Source organism: Phoxinus phoxinus (assembly GCF_949152265.1).
Source record: "Phoxinus phoxinus genome assembly, chromosome: 15".
In the NCBI taxonomy this organism is placed as follows: domain Eukaryota; kingdom Metazoa; phylum Chordata; class Actinopteri; order Cypriniformes; family Leuciscidae; genus Phoxinus; species Phoxinus phoxinus.
In genome coordinates, this window is record NC_136890.1 from 13,912,994 (window position 1) to 13,927,368 (window position 14,375).

General features: G+C 36.7%; 1 protein-coding gene across 5 annotated transcripts in view; it reads right to left on the reverse strand.

Moving 5' to 3' along the window:
• Nucleotides 1-12,300, reverse strand: part of gpat2 (glycerol-3-phosphate acyltransferase 2, mitochondrial) — a 69,073-nt gene extending 56,773 nt beyond the window's left edge. The window contains exons 1-3 of one of the 5 annotated variants that reach the window (XM_079638696.1): nt 12,207-12,300; nt 11,950-12,049; nt 6,340-6,391 (exon numbers count right to left, since the gene is read on the reverse strand). The gene's annotated coding sequence lies outside the window, so the exon portion shown is untranslated. Of the gene's footprint in view, nt 1-5,707; nt 5,814-6,326; nt 6,419-11,949; nt 12,050-12,206 lie in introns of those variants that run through there. The other 4 variants (XM_079638699.1, XM_079638697.1, XM_079638698.1 and 1 more) reach the window with 4 other exon arrangements.
• Nucleotides 12,301-14,375: the final 2,075 nt, after the last annotated feature.

A 14,375-nucleotide genomic window follows, 5' to 3' on the forward strand; every position in this document is an offset into this window, starting at 1 on the left:
AGCACTTTTGTTTTGTTCCAACTTATTTTATAGCTAGCTAGCCTACTAATGAGTAGCAATTGAGAACCAGACAATGTTTTTGATAAAAGGCACTTCCCTGAGAATTGAACTTAATAAATGTAAAAAAGACACTTTAAAGTCTCCGTTTGTCATTCTGTATAGCAAAGCAGATGAGAGTAGATCATGATCAGAAACCCGATTAGAAATCTTTATGGATAAAATCGAATCGTTTTGAATCGAAAATCTTTTTGAATCGAAAATCGATTTTGAATCGAATTGTGGCCTCAAGAATCGGAATCGAATCGAATCGTGAGATGGTAAAAGATTCCCACCCCTACTAACTGTGTAGAATTTTAATGAATTATTTCTATGGGTATAATGTTGTTTTTCTTTAATCATCTTTTGAAATTCAGATTTGTGCAAATTCACAGAATAGTTTAAATGTAATACATCACTTCACAACTTTATAATATCTTAAATGCATTGCTGAGACTTACTGATTATTGTGCTTTAATTTAGGATAATAATCCTTTCTGGGTGATGTTGTAATTTACTCGCTCTCAGTTGTTCCAAATTCAAAGACTTTCTTTCTCCCATGGAAAAAAAATTACATTCTCAGTCACCCTTCACTTTTTTCTTCCAAAAAAAGACTGACAAGTGACTGAGAATTCTCACAGAAAAAAGGTTTTAGAAAAACAGGAGGGTGAGCGAATAATGACAGACAAACTGGCAACATGAGCATGAGTAAATGCCAAAATTGTTATGATTGTGATTGCTATCACACAAAAATGTATTAATTGATTAAAAATTAAAACTATATTCTGAAGAAAATGTTTAGTTTGAAACATTTAAATTCACAATACACTTAATCATTATATCGTGATAAAAGAAAACTAATATGGTTTTCATCTTTTAAACTGAAGTTGTGACTGTCTTTTCGTCCCTATCCGCTTGTTAAAGTCCCCTTGTGGTGAAAATCAAGCTTTTAATGTTGTTTATATGTCTATAGCTCTATTCGCATGCTGGGATAAGTATTACCTGGTGTTGTTATTTGTAATAATTGCGGAAGTTGTCTGTGATCTTAATCCTGTGCGAATTGGCCATGTCTGTAATTTGTGAAGTAAAAATTCCCCCGCAAATGACCAACCATATTCCGGCGAACACAGAGGTCCCGTGATAATATTAGTCCTGTGCGAATCGGCATCTCTGTGATTTGGCGGGTCGTATATAATTTTTTCAAGGTTTTTGTTTCCTGTTCGCTTTTTTATCCATCTTTCGCGAAGAATGAAGGCTGCGTTGGACTGTTTTGATAGTATATTGGGTGCTGGGTCATATCGCTATACACCATACAACTACTGTATACAATTTGCAGAAAGAGAAAGCTGAAAACCATCAGAAGAATGATTAAAATATTGATAAACGAATGCTTAGATGGAGATGAATGACATGTATAGCAGCATGCGGAGGGCTGGGTATCGTTCAAAATCTTTCGATCCGGTGCCAATTTCGATACCTCAGTTTCGATACCGGTTCCTAACGATACTTTTTTCGATACCGATTTTATGAAATCCATTTTAACAAGATTACATAACACATTACCTCAGAAAAACTTTGGTTTTATTTTTTTCAGTTTGACTCATGCTCCTTAGCCAGTGCACAAAGGAACAAAAAATGTTTTATGCTCATGCTCACCAAAGCTGAATTTTTTAAATAAAAAAATACAGTAAAACTGAAGTAATATTGTGAAATAGTATTACAATTTAAAATCTTATTTGAATATATTTCAAAATGTAATTTATTCCTGTGATGACAAAGCTGAATTTTCAAAATCATTACTTCAGTGTCACATGACCCTTCAAAAATATGAAAACAGTTTGCTGCTTAATATTTTGGAAACTATTATACATTTTTTCATGATTTTCTGATTAATAAAAAATTCAAAAGAAAAGCATTTATTTAAAAACGAAATATTTTGTAACATTACACATGTTTTAATGTCACCTTTGATAACTTTAAAGGGGTCATGACATGGTTTTTTTTATTTTATTATTATGTTCCCTTAGGTGCAATTATAGTATTACTATAGTTTTTTTTACAAAAAACTTTTAAAATGTAGTGATTTATGACCTTTTCCCACCCTGTTTCTCATCCTCTGATTCAAACAGTCTGTTTTGGGGGTGTTTCCCCTTTAAGAGTTCAGTGTTAACGCCCACTGTTATGATTGGCTAACGTCAGTGCCTATGCATCAATTATTAACGCCCCCAGCCAGAACATTTGCGGATTCGGCGTAACTGTTTAATAGTGGCTGATGCATGCGAAGCGATGGCTCTTGCAATGATAAAGCCTTATTATGTTTGAGCCGGAATCAGAGGAAAATGAACCATCACCACAACAACGAAGACTGGATCAGCCCGTGTCCACATGGAAAGTGAAACTATTTTGAATTAATAAAAAAAAATTAACCCGAGACACTTGAAAACGGATTATTGTTGCATAATTATCCTATAGCTTTATTTGCTAACAGTTTAACATTATTGAACTAATTCCAATGAAATGATAGGGTGTACCACGGACAAAAATGCATGCACAGACAGGCCATCTTTGAAGATGCAGCATTGATAAAGGCAACATCTTTGAGCAACAGTTTTCTGGCAAAGCCAAGCATCATATTGGGATTTTTTCCTCAAAACAGTCATCCTTAAATGTATAGAACACTGCCGTGACTGGGACGTCCGCAAAAAATAAAGTGCATCCATTTTCCCCTGACGACTGGATCTTTCAGCGTATTTAAAAAGTAGTTTAAAGTTTTAAATACATTACTTACAGTTTGCGTCGTCGTTGTTGAGCCCAGAATAGTAAGCACGGACTTATCTTTGAGCAACAGTTTTCTGGCAAAGCTCAAAACAGTCATCCTTAAAATGTATAGAACAAACGCTTAAACTAACACTGCCGTGACTGAGACGTCCGCAAAAAATAAAGTGCATCCATTTTTCCCTGACGACTGGATCTTTCGCAGCGTATTCAAAGATGTTGTTTGTCCACAGCCAGGAACAGCACATCTGCGGCGTCGTAATCTCCCTGTACACAGACACACTCGCTGTCCGTCGACTGAACACTTGTGAGGCGCGCGGCGCGCGGGCGCGACAACGATACGAAATGAGCGTAGTTGTCTTGCGCTTTAAGCGTAGTTGTCTTCTGCTGGAGGCGGTCTATATGCAAACGCTGGTACGTCACTTCGTACCGTGACGTCACTTCTTACCATGGATCCAGAACGAGCTGTATTTAGAGCTTGATTAAATAAATGATTCGTTTATAATGGGGAGGACGTCTTAAGCTATGAAACTTGCAGGACGTTTTAATGGTACAAAGACCTCTTATATACCAAAAGATCAAGGCAAATTTGGTTTCTCATGTCATGACCCCTTTAATGCATCCTTACTGAAAAAAAATTCTGACTAACCAACACATTTTTGAACGGCAGTGTACATTCAGTAGGTTATTATTTATTGCAATATAAACACTGTCAGATCAACAAGGTATCTCTTCATTTACCAGTCGAAGACGGAGCAACTTTCTGCTCTTATGTTTACTCCGTGCACTGTCAAGGTCTTCATCGTATTTATCGTGGTACCGGTCTTTGCAGCAATAGCCTACTGCATCGCGCGCGCTGTTGGCATCGAGCCTGGAGAAATGTACCCACACTTTTGATCGACTTTTCCACATCTTTAAGGTATTATGTGTGTGTCCTCGCGTCTCATATGAATATGTACGCGGAGAGTTTGTGTGTGTGTGTGCTCGCGTCTCATATGAGTATGTGCGCGGTATCGAAATCTGGAACCGAACAACATGCCATTTTTCGATACTCGATAGTATCGAGGCAATTCGGTCGATACCTAAAAAGTATCGAAACTCGGTACCCAGCCCTTGCATGCGGTAAGGAACTTTCTTCTGTTTATGATATATCATACAGCTAGACCTATAATAACAAGACATTTACAAGCAATAGCCTATATTGACATCATATCCGGGGTGAAGTCAGTAATTTCAAGTAAAATCACAGGCTTCGGTTATCCCGTGCGAATGCACCATACGAAATTCAGAAGTGGGGGGGTAATTTCTAAATCACAAGAGGTCCCCAGATAATACTAACCCAGTGCGAAAAGGGCTTAATATGCTTCAAGACAAACCATGTGCAAATTCACAAGTCAACACCATTGATGAGTATTGTTTCATTAATACTGCAGATGAAAAAAAAAAAGTGGTTTAAAATCGCTGGCGTTTCTTACGTCACCAACGTATCCAATCACGTCAAAGTGCGGGCGGGCTTTAGCATATCATTAACTATTCATTGAAGCAGGAGAGTCTCAAGAGAAGCCAGGTTATCCCGGTATATTTTTCTGTTAATACAAAAAATCTTGTATTTAGCAATATAGTGGAAGAACTGTGTATATTACTATGTTAAGATGAACTATATTCCTTTCTCACTAATGCTCTAAGTTGTTCAAAGCGTTTCTAAGGATGCTGATTGTTAGTAGGCAGCTGTCTGACTCTGAGAAGATGGCAAACAGGACATGGTTTGGGTAACATTAGCAACACATTATTAGCAGTTTGATAACATAGTCAGGCAAAAGGCTAATCATTTTAATTACGGTTATGTGTCAGATGTTGTAAAGAGCGATACCATTGTGCAGCGTTTACCTCTGTTGACCGAGTGGATCTCTGAGCTGGTGTGAGTGAGTGGAGGTGGGGCTAATTTGCATATTCATAAAAATGTATGTATTTTTTTTTTCACAGGGAAAAAAGAAAGTTTTAATATGTAATATTGGTTATCAAATAGGAGTTTTAAAGGCTAAAATTATTGACAACAGGGGGACTTAAATGTGTAATAAATAGTGCACATAAACTCCTGTTGAGATAGTATTCTCAAGTGAATTGAGTAGAAACATGGACCAGGAAACAGCATTCCTAATGTCATGATGAATTAACAAGCGGATTTTGACATATCCGAGTGAAACTGCTTGTTGAACAAGACAAATGTAGGACGGAACTTGATTTTGTCCATCAGGAATTATTTGATTGAATGGTTGGATGATTGCGGTTTGCTATTGCTGTGATCTCATGTCATCAGAGAAAAGAAGAGATGTCGCTGCAAGACTGGGAGGGGAACTTATTTTTGATTAAAGAGGACTTATTATTATGCCTATTATATATTTTCAACACAAAGTGTACTCCAAATGGAGTTATTCTCTATTTGACCAAAGAGAGCACACTGTGTTTTTCGGAAGATGGGGCAGGATCATAGACAGGAACTAAAGAGTGTTACTGACAGATTGAGAGGTGACAGAAAGAGAGGTGCTGCTACAATGTAAAATATGTGAAAAATAATTTGTGCTTTTTGAAAATTCAAGAATGAAAACCTATTCTTGTAGGCTTAAAAACAAAATCAAGAATTTGCAAAAGGGCAAAATATGGCCTCTTCAGATATTAAGAGAGCATGTGAAAAAATGTGTTTTATATATAGCCTATATATATTAAGCACTGATAACTTATTTATAATAAGCACTGCATTATTCCTTAAAAATAATTAATCATTATTGATTGTATATGAGGACTTATTAGGACTTAGGATATTTGACACATGAAAACGTAGGCTACTACACGACAATAATGATCCGCGTATTATTATTTTACCAGCAAAGTGACTCACCAACCCCGCACGAGACTTGATGAGCCGCGAGGAGAGCACCTGAAGCTCTACTTCACGAGCACAGCTCAGCCACGCGCATGCGCTCAACCAAAACATAACGCACGGAAGCAGCACGAGCAACTCTTTTATTTTTAATATATGACTCACGTTAGAAAACTCGAGTGTGTCATCGTGATAATACTTATATGAATCATATAATATTGATGGTTTAATCACCCGGCCCCAGCAGTTCCATGTATGAAAGTGTATTAGAAAATCATTCAGGGGCAGGGCACGTTGCTTACAAAAGCTGTCTGCTTCTTTGACGGACACAAACAGCTCAAGGGTACGAACTCCTTTAAAGTGTGGTTATCCATTATGCAGAATTAGGACTATGAGGGGAAAAAGGCACTTTCCATGTTCCCAATCGACCCACGCACAATTGTTAAAATAAAAAGGCCTCAGCATTAATGTGGGAAGAAATCAAGCAAAACGAGGCAAACGTTAGATATCACCCGGTGCTCGTTAAAGTCCACCATGCTCCGCAAAATCCCCCCAATATTTCACACAGTTTACATTGAAAGAGTTAAGATACAAATTAAAATCAATATCTTGACTGAGTAAAGAAAGAACGACTGACATGCATCACTCACCTGCCGCAATTAAACTTGCTGTTACTAATGCAGTTCATCCGTTCATCGCCCCCTACAGGTGAGGACAAAAATGTATCACTCATAGATGTTATGTTATGTTGTTATATTATATTATGTTTTTTTATTTTTTTATACTATATTAATGTAAGGAATAATTGACGACGGGCCGTTAAATCATTATAAAAAATAATGCACACCCGAGGTGGTAATACGGCCACGACGGGAAGCGGATGTAACTGAAATAATTTGGCGAAGGGATATGGAATAATGCGGTCAAGCCAGGAACTACTTTAACCGTGTTCCCCTGAAAATGGGCATGAAATGGGGTTGGAAAATAATTGCACACCTTAGAACTTTGGTCAAATCAAGCATTCAACAGCCCTATATTATATTATATTATATTATAATATAAAAACATAAAAATAATCAAATTACATTTGATCAAAAATGCTGTTTATTCTTTGCTTCAGTTGTTTTTGCTTTAACCAGCATCTGCATTATTATTTTTTATTTTTTACCATCTGTATTATTTTTCTGCAGTCAGTCTCACACCTTTAGTTCCACCATGACCTTCAGCGTTTCTATTATTCTCCTTTTTCCCTTTATTTTGACAAGCCCTGAAACTTCTTTACTCCCTGCTGTATTGTCTTCTTTTTCATTCTGTTCAGATTTGTATTTATTTATTTATTGACATTTTTTTGATTTGCCCTGCCTCTTGTCTTATTTATTTGAACAGGATTATGCTGGAACGGATGTCCGGATGTTGAATAAGTCATCATGTTTGCCTATAACTCTCCAGGAAATTGTAAAAAGCTCCCTGTCTGTTCAAAGGACATCTTGAAGCCCAGGTCTCCGTTTTATAACCTTTCTTGTAAAACGTTTGCATGGTTGCCATCACTTCGTCTCACAACAATCCAACTGGTAATTTCATTGTTATACATTTAAAATCAAATCATTTTGAAAGGTTTTTGGATGCGTTTGATTTCTGCTCACCCAGAAATCACCACATCTTTTTCTTCTTTTGATACAGTGCCATCCTTTGGCATAAGATAATGTGACCTGATACATAAAAGGCCAGCTGCCTATGTAATAAGAGATGCTTGCTGATTGCATTAGCAAACACTGTTTCATTTCAGTCCAAAAGCACAAACTCCATCCGAGTGGATTTATTATTACAGGCAAAACTTGCATAAGTTGATATAATAAGGGATTAGACCCGATGGATTTTACAAAAAAGACTTTAAGATCTCCTGACATAACATAAGTGAAATAGGATTTACGTAAATCCTACAGATTTTAAAAGAATCTTGGCAATTATAAAACAAAAACAGACAACAAAGGGGTTACATATTAACAGCACTAAAACAGATTTAGTCAAGAATTAATAATGACGGATTTAAATATATATATATATTCAGTAGATAAAGATAGTATCTTATTATGGGGGTGAAACTTCACACATTCAGAATCCTTTAAACCAGGGATTTTTGATCTTTTAGATCCCAAGGACCACCAAATATTTGCATATTGCTTTTTGAAAGTTGGTGCTTTTAAATTTGGAACTTGGTGCTTTTAAAATTTAAAAGCTAGTATGTTCATGTATTACAAAATGTATGCTGTGATATTAATATATAATGTGTAAATAGTATTTTGAAAGTGATATTTTCTGTTATTTTTCTACTCACTATTACCATGCTTTATTTATTTTTTTTAATATTTTAAATCAATGCATTTATTTTAATCAATGTTTAGCTTAATTTATTCAAATTTATTTGTTTATTTGGTTAATCCTATTTTTTATTGTATTTCATTTTAATTGTATTTATTTTGTTACATTTTTTACACCGTTTTTCTAGACTTGCACGGACCGTCCCTTGCAGCCCCCTAGGGATCCTTAGGCAGCAGTTTGAAACCCCCTGCTTTAAAGTACATCCCTTGTTTTTCTTTAGTTCAAGCATTCATGCTCAGTTTCCTCACACAGAGTTGACAGCTAAACCAAACATATAGCCAGTTGCTTTGAATGGTGCTCACGGGGCAAAAGGCATTTGCGGTTCACGAGACAAAAGCAGCACACAGATACTTAGTGCAGATAACATCGACTGAAGAGGCCTCAAAATAGCTGAAGTGTTGTGAATGACACTGCGTGAGTGTCTGTAGCCTATGTGTTTTAATAGGTGACACTGTCAAATAACATTCATTCGGAAAGGAAATTGCGTGACGTCAATGTCAGACATTGTCCAAAAAGTGTATTTTTTTGCACAGTGCGGGTACTTGTAGCTCTTGCGCAATGTATGACTTTTTACCGCACTGTTGTGTGTGTGCACCATGTAGGTGTAAAAGTGGGTGCTTAAAAATGAGATATGATCCTGTCTGTTGAAAATAACAATATAGTGTGTTCTCTCTTTTGTCTCTTTTCTCTTTTTTTCCCCCTCACCCTTAGACCTTTTAGTGATTTTTGCTTTTTTTATGTATAGAAAAGCACTTTTCCGTTTTTCCACCCTCTCTAAAACATTCATCATCGCCCACATGTGTAAATATACACATTCAGGGGGGGGTTTCATTTCTCAAAAATGATTTTCACTGCTGTGGGATTTATTTATTTATTTTTCTGGACACATGAAATGCTCAACCCATCATATTTTACATTCTCTTTCTAGCAAGATTATTTTATTGTTATTTAATTATTAAAAATATAATCGCAAATATAAAGGCTATAATGTTATAGATTCTTGTAATTCAAACATTATGTTGTAATTATTGTAAAAATCTAATTGATTTTGAGTAAAATTGATTTGTTTTTTTGTTTTTTTATTCTGACATGTTTTTCTCATGTCTGAATGACAAGAAATCATACAGGAAAATATAAGGCACAATATAATAAACAAATGGCATAAATTGTGAAAATGAACACACCATGCATGCTGTATGCACATATATTTATTACAAACTCAAATATACATTTTACATTTCCAGGCCCCTGATAATCAAGCCACAGGGCATTAAAAGGATATATCCATCCATAAATGAAAATTCTGTCATCATTTCCTCACTGTCATGTCATTCCAAACCTGTATGACTTTCTTCTGTGAAACACAAAAGTAGATCTTTTGAAAAATGTCTCACCAATGCTCTTCAAAATATCTTCTTTTGTGTTCTGCCGAAGAAAGCGAGTCATACAAGTTGGAAATGACACAAGAGTGAGCAAATGCTGACACAATTTCATTTTTGGGTGAACTATAACTTTAAATAGCAACGTCTACTGTTTTGTCTTAAATAATCTGCTAAAAAAAGAAGGAATTAAACACTGCAGACAGTTAGTGAATAAATTACCAGTATATCTGATGAAATACTCATAGTAAGACCAACAAAAAGGCTAAGCTATGGGTTTCTGACACAGAGATTAATGAGTGTGCTTGTGTCTTAATAAAGACAGAATGGCATGCAAGGCATTAATACTGAAGCGAATAGGTTTGCTGATCAAATCCCAGTTGATATTGAGTTATATACTGGCAAACATAGAGCAGTACCCACACAATCAGTGATATGCAAATCCACACGCTATACACACATCAATATAGGTTGAAACAGTGCTCTTGGCATCTCGTGATACTTAGAAACCCTATTAGTATTGAACAAGTCTCAGAGCAAATATGTGGGGGGACAATAGGACGATAAACAGAGTCGGTGGATGTTTGTGTGAAGATAAGAGTTCCTGACACCACTAATACCAAATCAGAAGACTAATCCAGCCTCTATTCTTCATTATCCAGTCATCTGTTTCCTGAGCCAGTACCTGTGGGCTTTGATGAACCATTGAGAATTAGAAATAGATTGGGATTGGGAATCACTGGCATGGAAGGTGGGTTGCTAATTGTATACCAGTGGTAATTAATGTGGGAAAGAGAGGATGAGAGAAGCCCTAACTGGAGGGGAATGCTAAAGGGACACTCTAAGAGGGATCTAATTACTTCAGATGACATGAGGGGATAATGACCAGTGGGTTACTGATTTTACTGCATCAGAATGTAATGAATGGCTTTACAGGAGTGTTTTCAGAGTTCCCAAAGTCTCATGTATATAATCGCGCATGCTGTTAAACAAACTTCCTCTCAGGGTCAAAAACAGCAGCTTTGTTTTGAAACATGGTCAGTGCTTAATGATGGGTTGAGCATTTCATGTGTCCAGAAAATAAAAAATAAAAAAATCCCACAGCAGTGACCGCCAAGGGATGGATTATATTTAGAAATTTCTTCTAATTCCATTAAAACTTCCATCAAAAATATCAATCATGATCACTCATTTTATAAAATGATTAAATAAATATAAAATAAATTAAAAAATGTTATACAAAAATAAATTGCATAAAATATTCTAAATTGTTAAAATGTAGAATTGACAAAATCATACTCTATTTTGATAAAATCAAGATACATTTTTTTTTTTAAATTTTTCTCATGCTTCATGAATCATTTCCACTATTTTGGAATTCATAAACAACAGAATGTGTGTTGATGCAGCTCAAGTTTACATGTCACGAGGCTTATCAAAATCTTCCACCAGTCCATCAATACTACCCCCATCACATGATTCACATTATTCATTTTTAATACCTCCTTGTCCCATGCCTGTTTTATGTATTGACTACATTGTCAAAACAAACACAAGATGCTACTTCACAAACTAGTAAGACGTCTGTAGTGGCTGCAAATGCTGAGATCTAAATAGTAGACTTTTAGAATTATGATTCTAAAAATTATGTTTGTGATTGTGCAGCATTCACTCACAAAAATAAACGTTTTATATATTTACGGTAGGAAATGTACTACATATCTTCATGGAACATATCCTAATGATTTTTGGCATAAAAGAAAAAGCATTCATTTTGACCTATACAATGTATTGGTGGCTAAATATACCCGTGCGACTTATGACTGGTTTTGTGATCCAGGGTCACAAATCTGCAATGTCATGTTGTCCTATGGGCAATTCCTTTTTTTTTTAAATAGCTTTGATTTTTGCACAAAGTGTATTTGCAAGCACTTACAAAGAGCTTCACACATGAACTGAAAACCTTCGGAATCTTTCATTGTAGATTGTGCACAGACAGACTTTACAGACCTTAACGTCACGGGTAGTCTACTTTAACTACGTCTCATAAATTGAATACATTCCCCCCACCCCACCCTTCATTGCTATTTACTTTCCTCTTACATCATCTATGATCCCGCTGATCTTCTTCAAATGCTGATTAAAACACTGTGCTCATGTGAATGCAGAGGTTGAAGGGTGACCTTTTGGCCATATAGTATAAGCTGGGCAACACTTGACAATCAGCCATCCATAAGCGGCAGTGTAAAGACGCCTTGCCTTTCTGTCATGCTGTCATACTGATTGCTAATGTATGCATGCAGTGATATCACATTCAGCATAAGATAAAGACAACTTTCAACTGAGGTTTTATCTGAAGACTGGCTTGATAGAAGTCTCTGTTTACTTTGAAGTTTTTATCTGACATTGTGGCAGCATAGCAGTTTATAGTCATACACATACGCAAAAAAAAAAAGGGCTGAGGTTTTGGTTGAGTTGCATTAGTAGTGTGTTGAAACTCACGGTTATGGTAAGGGGTGTGACTTTTCCAAAACACATTCAGTAACAGATCGTGAATCAGCCATAGAGTGGAATGGGAATCAGATATAGAGTTGTATGGTTTCTATAAACAAAAACAACAAACAGAATCTTAAATACAATTCACACCATAGAACTTCAACTAATACATATCATTAATCACATAAAACACTTCAGAATTAGACCCAAACAGAATCTCAAGAATCAACATTATGAACCAAATCAGAAGGGCACAAACTTACATTGTCAGGAACACATCAACTCTACAAAGGCTCTCATTAGGAGAGAAAGAAAGGACAGTCTGCTTCCACTGCATGTGGCACACACCAACACACCAAACAATAGTAATTTATAAAACATTAAAGGGTTAGTTCTCCCAAAAATGAAAATAATGTCATTAATGACTCACCCTCATGTCGTTCTAAGCCCGTAAGACCTCCGTTCATCTTCGGAACACAGTTTAAGATATTTTAGATTTAGTCCGAGAGCTTTCTGTCCCTCCATTGAAAATGTATATACGGTATACTGTCCATGTCCATAAAGGTAATAAAGACATCATCACAGTAGTCCATGTGACATCAGTGGGTTAGTTAGAAGTTTTTGAAGCATCGAAAATACTTTTTGGTCCAAAAATAACACAAAATAAGACTTTATTCAGCATTGTATTCTCTCCCGGGTCTGTTGTGAATCTGCGTTCACGACTCCACAGTGACGCTGCTGACGTAAGACGCTGATGACGTGTTATCTGGTGCGCCCGAGCTTCATTTATAGTCTGAGGGAGACGCACGCTATATTCAAGCTATTCTACATTGTTTGCGTGGATATCATTTTTTTAATGGTGCGTAAATGTGCATGTCGCGGATGAGACACTTTTACAGCGTGCGTTTCCCTCAGTCTATAAATGAAGCTCGGGCGCACCAGATAACACGTCATCAGCGTCTTACGCCATCAGCGTAACTGTGAAGGATTGACAACAGACCCGGGAGAGAATACAATGCTGAATAAAGTCTTATTTTGTGTTATTTTTGGACCAAAAAGTATTTTCGATGCTTCAAAAACTTCTAACTAACCCACTGATGTCACATGGACTACTTTGATGATGTTTTTATTACCTTTCTGGACAAGGACAGTATACCGTATATACATTTTCAATGGAGGGACAGAAAGCTCTCGGACTAAATCTAAAATATCTTAAACTGTGTCCCGAAGATGAACGGAGGTCTTACGGGCTTAGAACGACATGAGGGTGAGTCATTAATGACATTATTTTCATTTTTGGGTGAACTAACCCTTTAAGTGCACCTGAGGAGACTTAGCTCCTCCCATGACTGGCTACGTCATGTGATCCATAGGAATTCTCAACAAAGAGACTGGCAAGACAAGCTTCCCAATTATCAGTACTCATCTTGCTGGATCTGTCTGCTGGTTTTGACACATTTAACCACCAAATCCTCCTGTCAACACTCATGATGAAGGGCATCTCAGGAACTGCACTCCAGGTAGGTCCTTCAGGGTACTTTGGAGGGGTAAGGTGTCAAAGTCACAACATCTAACTATCGGGGTTCCTCAAGGCTCAGTGCTTAGACCACTTTCTTTCTCCATCAACATGACATCACTAGAATCTATCATTCAGAAATATGGCTTTTCCTATTACTGCTAAGCTGATGACACAGAGCTACCTCTCATCCGACAGTAGCATCTCAGCCTGCCTGACAGACATTTCTTGTTGGATGAAGGACCATCACCTTCAAACCCAACCTTTCTAAGACAGAACTGCTTCATCACAACTTCTCCATTCAGGTAGACTCATCAACCATAGCTCCTTCAAGATCCGGCCCTTCCTATCGGAGAATGCCACAGCTTTATTCAAGCTCTTGTTCTATCCAGACTGGACTATTGTAATGGTCTCTTGAAATGTCAGACCTCTGTAACTGATCCACAATGCCTCTCTTTATCAATTTGCAATGGTTGCCAATAACCACTCACATAAAATTCAAGGCACTTTTGCTGTCATAGAACAACCACTGGCTCTGCACCCCTATACCTAAACTCACTACTTCACACCAATGTGCCCACCAGAAGATTGATTTCTGCAAGTGAACGGCGCCTTGTGGTGCCGTTCCAAAAAGACACAAAATCCTATTCACAGACCTTTTCCTGGACTGTTCCCTGCTGGTGGAATGACCTGCCTAACTCAACCCGAGCTGCTGAGTCTTTCAAGAAACGGCTTAATTATTCTAACACTTTCTATTCTATTTCTATTTTATTTATTTTTTTAAAAACACCTTGCTACGTGTACTGTGCTAGACTTACTGCTGGAGCATATTATTACTCTTTTGTTGTTTTATCTTCTTTTATTGCTCTCCTCATTTGTAAATTACTTTGGACAGAAGTGCAGAGGTGTCAAGTAA